The 7,193-nt window shown below is 43.3% G+C and overlaps 1 protein-coding gene and 1 pseudogene across 1 annotated transcript in view; both read right to left on the reverse strand.

Annotated features, from left to right (window-relative positions):
- Positions 1–445, reverse strand: LOC143958257 (large ribosomal subunit protein eL27 pseudogene; annotated as a pseudogene).
- Positions 446–6,624: 6,179 nt separating this feature from the next.
- The window catches only part of LOC143958233 (uncharacterized), a gene marked incomplete in the record, with an annotated part of 86,618 nt that continues 86,049 nt past the window's right edge, over positions 6,625–7,193 (reverse strand). The window contains 1 exon segment of the mRNA XM_077467748.1: positions 6,625–7,193. This exon segment is cut by the window's right edge and continues 2,570 nt beyond it.

A 7,193-nucleotide genomic window follows, 5' to 3' on the forward strand; every position in this document is an offset into this window, starting at 1 on the left:
TTTTTTTTACTTTTTTCAAGACTTTTATTGGTATACCAAATGAACAGTGCTTTAGAACCGCAGCTTCTGGAAGAACCACTTGTTTTTGCCTGTCTTGTACCTTTCCTCAAATTTTACTTTGGCCTCCCGTCTGGCTTTCCGTTTCAGAGCTGGGTCCCTGAAAACATCCTTGTTCACCACAACATTGGCAAAATGGATATCAACAGAGTATCTAGTTGGCATGAGGTGGCATGACTTGGTCTTCGAACGCTTGGCAATTCTCTTCTTGACCATAGTGGCTGTCACCTTATGAGGATGCCAGCAACCAGGGAGTGGCTGTACTGACGGTCAGAGGTGCCATCATCAATGTTCTTCACAATGACAGCTTTGCGGCCTACATAGCGTCCTGCTAAAACAAGGACAACTTTCCCTGGTTTCATGAACTTGCCCATCTTCGTTTCAACTCAATGGCTGCCCTGAAACGTATTTGGCCTTGACACCAAACGATATGTCTGGTGGAAATCCAATACAGCTCACCATCCAAATAACACCATTCCTACAGTATAACATAGAGGTGGTAATATTCTGTTATGGGGGTGTTTCTCTGCAGCAGGGACTGGAGCTCTTTTCAGGATAGAAGTAAAATTGATGGGGCAAAATACCATCAAATTCTTGAGCAAAATCTGCTGAATTACCTTCCAACATGACAGTGACCCAAAGAACACAGCAACAATGACCTTGCATGCCTAGTCAGAGCCCAGACTTAAACCCCATTGAAAATCTGTGGAATGCCTTGAAGACTGCAGTCCACAAACGGTCACCAAATGTAACTAAACTTGAGCAGTTCTGCAAAGAAGAGCGGGCAAATATTGCAAAGTCTAGATGCGTAAAGTTAGTAGACATATATGGTCCAACAAAATACTGACATGAGGGGGTGATCCTTTTTACAACTCAGTGATTCTGTTTTTTAATTATTTTTTTCTGACATGTCGGCGTGTTGGGTGTTATAAGTTGCACTGAGGAAGTACAGCTGGATAAAAGAAAAACTGTGTCTGTTTTCATTTCAGGCTGCAAACCAACAAAATCTGATTATTTTAAAGGTGGGTGATTCTTTTCTATGCTCGCTTTATATACTGTATGTTGCTGAGGCTGCATACAGTTACATAATTATATAGATGGTAAGGTTTCATAAAGACACCAGTCCATCCAGTTAATACAGCATGCCCATTGCGGCTTTTTACTGTAGGAAATGGTCTGTTTGGGCAAGCTTGGCCCAAAACAAACTAATTAGAGCAACAGTAAAGATAGAGATCAGCTTTAAATGTTGAACATTTCAGACTTTGATACAATAACTTTGAAGTTAGGCACTAAACTAGTTAAATTATTTTGGGATACGGGAAGACTAATAAATAGTTGGGTGATGTTCAAGTCATCTACAAATGCTCCAACGCTGTTTTGCTTTTTTAACTGAAGCATAGCTGCACTGAACCACCCAACCTACCGCTTAAGATTTCCTTTTGGCCAGTATTGTCCTAATGTAGCAGCCTGAGTTGATCATCAAAGTACAAATTGGAATAGGTATTCCCAGGTCTGTCCACTGTAAACTCCTTACTTCCCTTTATGCAAGGACTGGTGTATCAGCAAAGCCCTTTATTAAAGAGGAAGTAAACCCTGATGAGTTTACTTCCTCTTTTTTTCCCTGCAAAGGTAAAGCATAATGGACTACTATGCATCGCATAGTAGCTCATTATGTGTCACTTACCTGACACAGGAGCCAGCGAAGTCGCCGCTGATCCCTGTAGTCCGCCGCGTCCATCTTGCTGGTGGCGTCTCGCAGCTCCGACCAATGACAGCGGCGAAGCCGCGATGATGTCACTCCCGCGCATGCGCACGGGAGTCGCGTCTCGCAGCTCCGACGCTGCCATTCGGCGAAGCCGCGATGACGTCACTCCCGCGCATGCGCACGGGAGTCGACAAATTAGGCAAATCCATTCTTGGACTTGCCGCATTTCGTGCGCCTGCGCGTCGCTGTCTACGGCGCATGCGCCGTAGACAGTGGTGCCCATTTTCAGGCAAATATCTCCTAAACCATATAGGTTTAGGAGATATTGCTTGGACCTACAGGTAAGCCTTAATCTAGGCTTACCTGTAGGTCAAAGTGGTTTGAAGGGGTTTACTTCTTCTTTAAAGTGGTTGTAAACCCTTACAAACCACTTTGACCTACAGGTAAACCTAGATTAAGGCTTACCTGTAGGTCTAAAAAATATCTCCTAAACCTACACGGTTTAGGAGATATTTGGCGAAAGACAGGCACCACAGGAACACATCACTATCTCCCCAAGAATTCTGTCCAGATAATGTGCAGTTCATTTATGACCTTTCTGTTTAACCCTGTGTTATCCAAACTCTGTTCAATGAAAAGTGTAAACTCACCACATAAACACTGTATATACAAAATAACATTCCCCAATAAAGATCAGAACATGATGTTCACATTTGCATGGAAGCACAATTGAATGAATGCTGATTATTCAGAGAATTACCGTATTTATGTTTATTGATGATTGTTTTTTTTTTTTTTTTTTTTATGTACTAACAGTTAAGCTTCATACACACAATACGAAAATTGGATGAAAAATACCACTTTTGAAGTGTTCGTGCATATGAGATATGAGCGTATCATTTTATTTTTTTTGGTGGGGGGGGAGGGGATCTTGGGTGGGAGTTCCCACACTTTTTTCCCCAGGACTTGACCCCTGAATACAAGTAAATATAAAATACCTTCCTATCTATTTACCAATGCCATCAGCCTAAGGATTAAAAGTAATGTTGATAGAGTTTAGTTCCCCTTTAAGAAGATTGGTCCTTTTGTAGGCTCCTCTGGTAAGAAACACACACAACATAAACCGTCAATTTCACAGGTTGACTTTATTTACCAGAACAACTTTATACAAATGCCCTGCCATTATGCTCTATGGCAGCGTTTCTTCCTTAACAGTCCTTGGCAAGTCCACCAGTTCCCATGGGGCTCACTGCCAACCGGCCTTTCCATTGTTGGCTGCCAGTCTTAACCAACATAAAAAAAAGTCTCTAAAAACAACATTAACATAATGCAATTCTTCATTAAATTTTTATAAAGGTAATTATGCCAGCTGCAGACGTCCCCCTTGCCTAGCATGGGCGGGCACAAGGGGCAGCTCGTTGCATACACAATTTATACTCGTTCACCTTTTAGTACACTCATTTCAGTTTAACAAACCAGCTTGTTTTTTTTATTAACTTTGTATAAAAAGTATGATTGTTATTTTCTCCCTAGAAGTGTTGGAAAAATTAAGTGCGATAAACTGTAGATTTGGATAGGAAGAGTCATTTAGAAACATAGGAAAGGTCATGTTTGCTCCTGTTATGGTGACCAAACCTATGGACTGATTTGCAGTTTTAAGATAAATGCCAATACAAAGTTATGCCAGGCTTGTGCTCCTGGACGTGCCCATGCAATTTTAGTTTTGCATGGTTTAAAACTGAATTGCAAGAGTTTAGCTCCCATGTAAAAGCTAAAGGCACATTATGAGTTAAGTCTAAGAAGGTGCATGACATCTCTTGGGCTTATCACTGTTATTTACATCTGACAGTTTTATTGCACTCCTGGGAAGATGCCTATAATTATATTTCTGGGAGCCTGGGAACTGATGCTTTAGGTCAAAGCAGTTTCAACATTAGAGTCAGTGCAGCTGCTATGCCTGTTCCTCCCCTTCTAATGTCCAATCACCGAAGCCTTTGTATTGTGTGAACTCATTCACAAAATACAAAGGCTTCCCTGAATGGAGCAGAGGGGAGGAGCAGGCATAGCTGCTGTGTGTGTGCCTCTCTCTCCTCTCACAGCCATGAGTGTCAGTGTATGCTTTGGCAGAGCAATAAAACTGTCAGATATAAATAATAAGGGATACGTTCAGGAGATATCATGCACCTCCTTGGACTTAATTCATACTATGCCTGCACGTTTTATAAAGTGGCTGAATTCCCGGATTTCAGCTTTAAAGTGGTTGTAAAGGCAGAAGGTTTTTTATCTTAAAGTGGAGGTCCGCTTTTTTTTTAAAGTCAGCAGCTACAAATACTGCAGCTGCTGACTTTTATAATATGGACACTTACCAGTCCAGGGCGCCCCCGATGTCGGCACCCTAAGCCGATCTGTCGCTCGGCTCTCGAGTGCTGCCGCAGCCATCTTCGGTAAGGGAATCAGGAAGTGAAGCCTTGCGGCTTTCACTTCCCGGTTCCCTACTGCGCGAATCGCGCTGCGCAATCCGAATGGTCCCCGCTGTCTCTGGTGCCCGTGTGTTTTCCAGCAGACAGTGGGGGGGAGAGGCGTAGATCTAGTCTATGCCCGGAAGTGGGTGCAAATACCTGTATTATACAGATATCTGCACACCCTCCCTCCTGAAAGGTGCCAAATGTGACACCGGTGGGGGGGGGTTCCGAAAAGCGGACGTTCCATTTTTGTGTGAACCTCCACTTTAATACATTCCATGCATTAAGATAAAAAAGCCTTCTGTGTGCAGCTGTTATCCTCAGCCCTCCTAATACCCGAGCCCCACCTCAATCCAGCGATGTTACATGAGAGACTCGGCTGTCTGGGACCCCCTCCTCATTGGTTGAGACAGCAGAGGAGCGCCTTTTGGCTCCCGCTGCTGTCAATCAAAGTCAGTGAACCAATGAGGAGAGAAAGGGGGCGGGGCCAGGCCGCGGCTCCATGCCTGAACAGACACAGGGAGCTAAACCATTGCGCCCAAGGAACCTGGCCCTTCTACCCACCCCTTGTCCTGGGCCCTGGCGCACGAGCTTCATCGCACCTGAATGAGCCTGAAACCGGATTTTGTAAACTTCTCAGCCCAGGTAGCCATTCGCGTTTTCCCGTTTCTAAATGACTCGTCCCCATGGGCTTCCACAGGGTGGTTTTAAAGCTCTACAAGTTACATTGTTGTCTGTTCTATCTTTGCTGGGATGCTATGTATCTCTTTTTGAAACTCATTCAATGGAATGTTTTTTTGTTTTTGTTTTGTTTTTTAACCCCAGATTGGCCTTTAATCAAATGGAAAACACATAATGAACAGAGGATGCCAGGTGTACACATAAAATGCATGTTCTTCTGGAGCAGACAACGGGATTCCACTGAGCTCTGCAGATGAAGGATTGCATAGTGTCAGCACAGAGTCAGGAGGCTCCTGGAAAGCACCATGTGATAGAGCGACATCTGGCACCTAAGGCTGAATGTTCAACAAGGCAGTATTATCTCCCGGGCTTCTGCCGTAACAAAGACTAAAGAGTTACACTACAAATATGTTATCTTTCTTACAAAATAAATTACAGGGTTTCTGTACACTTTGGAGAACCCCCCAGAGATGGTCGCCACAGCTTGTAAGACCTCATGTATCAAATCAGAGGGAAAAGAAAAAATGGAGGCAATGCCCATAGAGACCAGAGAACCTATTTCATTTAGATCTAGAAAAAAATGAAAGCTGAAATCTGACTGGTCGCTCCGGGCAATACCGCTTTTCTAAAGTTTCTACACATGAGCGTCCCTGGTAGAGGCACACAACTTGTTTCGGGAACCTACTGCATTTTATAGAATTTATTGGATGTAGGGTACTCGTTCAAGCGTACAGTGGAACCTTGGATTACGAGCATAATCCGTTCCAGGAGAATGCTTGTAATCCAAAGCGCGCTCATATCAAAGCGAGTTTCCCCATAGAAGTCAATGGAAACGAAGATAATTCGTTCCGCATTGACTTCTATTGCATGCAATACCGCATGTGGCCAAAGGTGGGGGGGGGGGGTGCGCCAGAAAGCTTCAGAAATACTCAGACACAGCTCAGCTGAACTGGGAAAACCTAGCAAAGGCGCTCGGAAACACTCAGGAGTATTTCCGAGTGATTACAAGCATTTCCGAACGGCTCTGAACCGTTCCGAGTGCCCCCGGCTCCCCCGCACCTCTGGCCAAATGCGGTACTGCACACCCCATTACCTTGAATCCTGCTCGTTTTGCGAGACAACTGACAAATCTAGTCAGAATGAAAAAAAAGTTGCTCGTCTTTCAAAACGCTTGTTAACCGCGTTACTCGTGAACCAAGGTTCCACTGTATTTGAAGTCAAATTCGTGAAAATCCCGCTATATGTTTGTGTTCCCATTCACAACCACATTCCTAAATATATTTTTTTTATCTTTTAGATATTTATTAGGAGATGGGGGCGGATTTACTAAAACTGGAGCAGTTAGAATCTGGTCCAGTTCTGCATTGTAGCCAGTCATCTTCTAACTTCAGGTTGTTCGATTGAGCTTTGACCAATAAAACCTGGAAGCGGATTTGTTTTTATGCACAGCTACACCGGGGTTTTCATTCTCCAGTTTTAGTAAACGAACCCCACGGTGTCATGTCTTCCTACTGAAGAAATCAGGAAAATACCACAGCATGGCCACTAGGTGGAGCTGACAATCATAGCAAATAAGTATTTATTTCCTATGATTATCTGCTCTATCTAGTGGCCACACTGCGGTATTTTCCCAATTCACTCTATTTTCTATGAATAATAAACAGTAGGCCTGCAGAGAAAATAGTCTAACATTGTCTGTCCCCCCCCCCCCCCCCCCCCCCATTCCTACAGGACAAATAATTCTGCAAATTTTTATAAATACTTCCTATCATTTTGTTAAATATAAAAAGGAGATTGCATCATCAGATTATTTGGGCGCCGATTTATAAAAACATTTGCTTTATTGAATATCACGCAAATTCTTGCAGGATGGACATAAAATCCTGTAATTGAGTCTGTAACGGATTCCTACACTCGTCAGCTCCATGTAGCGGCCAAAATGTGGTATCATTTCTGAACAACCTCAATGAGAAAATATTTTATTTATAAGTGCTCATGCAAACGGACGTTTTAAAAACTGGCTGCAAAGCTAACTCCGACGCCTGGAAAAATCTGCGTTAAAAACGCGATTTTTACCGTGTTTTGCATTGGCGTTTTTGCACGTTTTTTTAGCGTCAGCGTTAAGTAGCGTTTTTTTTTTTTTAAAGAAACACATTTCTTGGCTATAGCACTCCCAAATTTCCCACAATGCAACAGAAAACAAAGAAAATATGTTACGTGTTTATGGGCGTTTTTTCGCGATTTGCGTTTTTACAGCTCTAGCTCCGCGCCACGGAACGCACTGGTCC

Source organism: Lithobates pipiens, unplaced genomic scaffold (assembly GCF_037356315.1).
Source record: "Lithobates pipiens isolate NorthernLeopardFrog02 unplaced genomic scaffold, aLitPip1_a1.2 Scaffold_6, whole genome shotgun sequence".
Classification (NCBI taxonomy): Eukaryota; Metazoa; Chordata; class Amphibia; order Anura; family Ranidae; genus Lithobates; species Lithobates pipiens.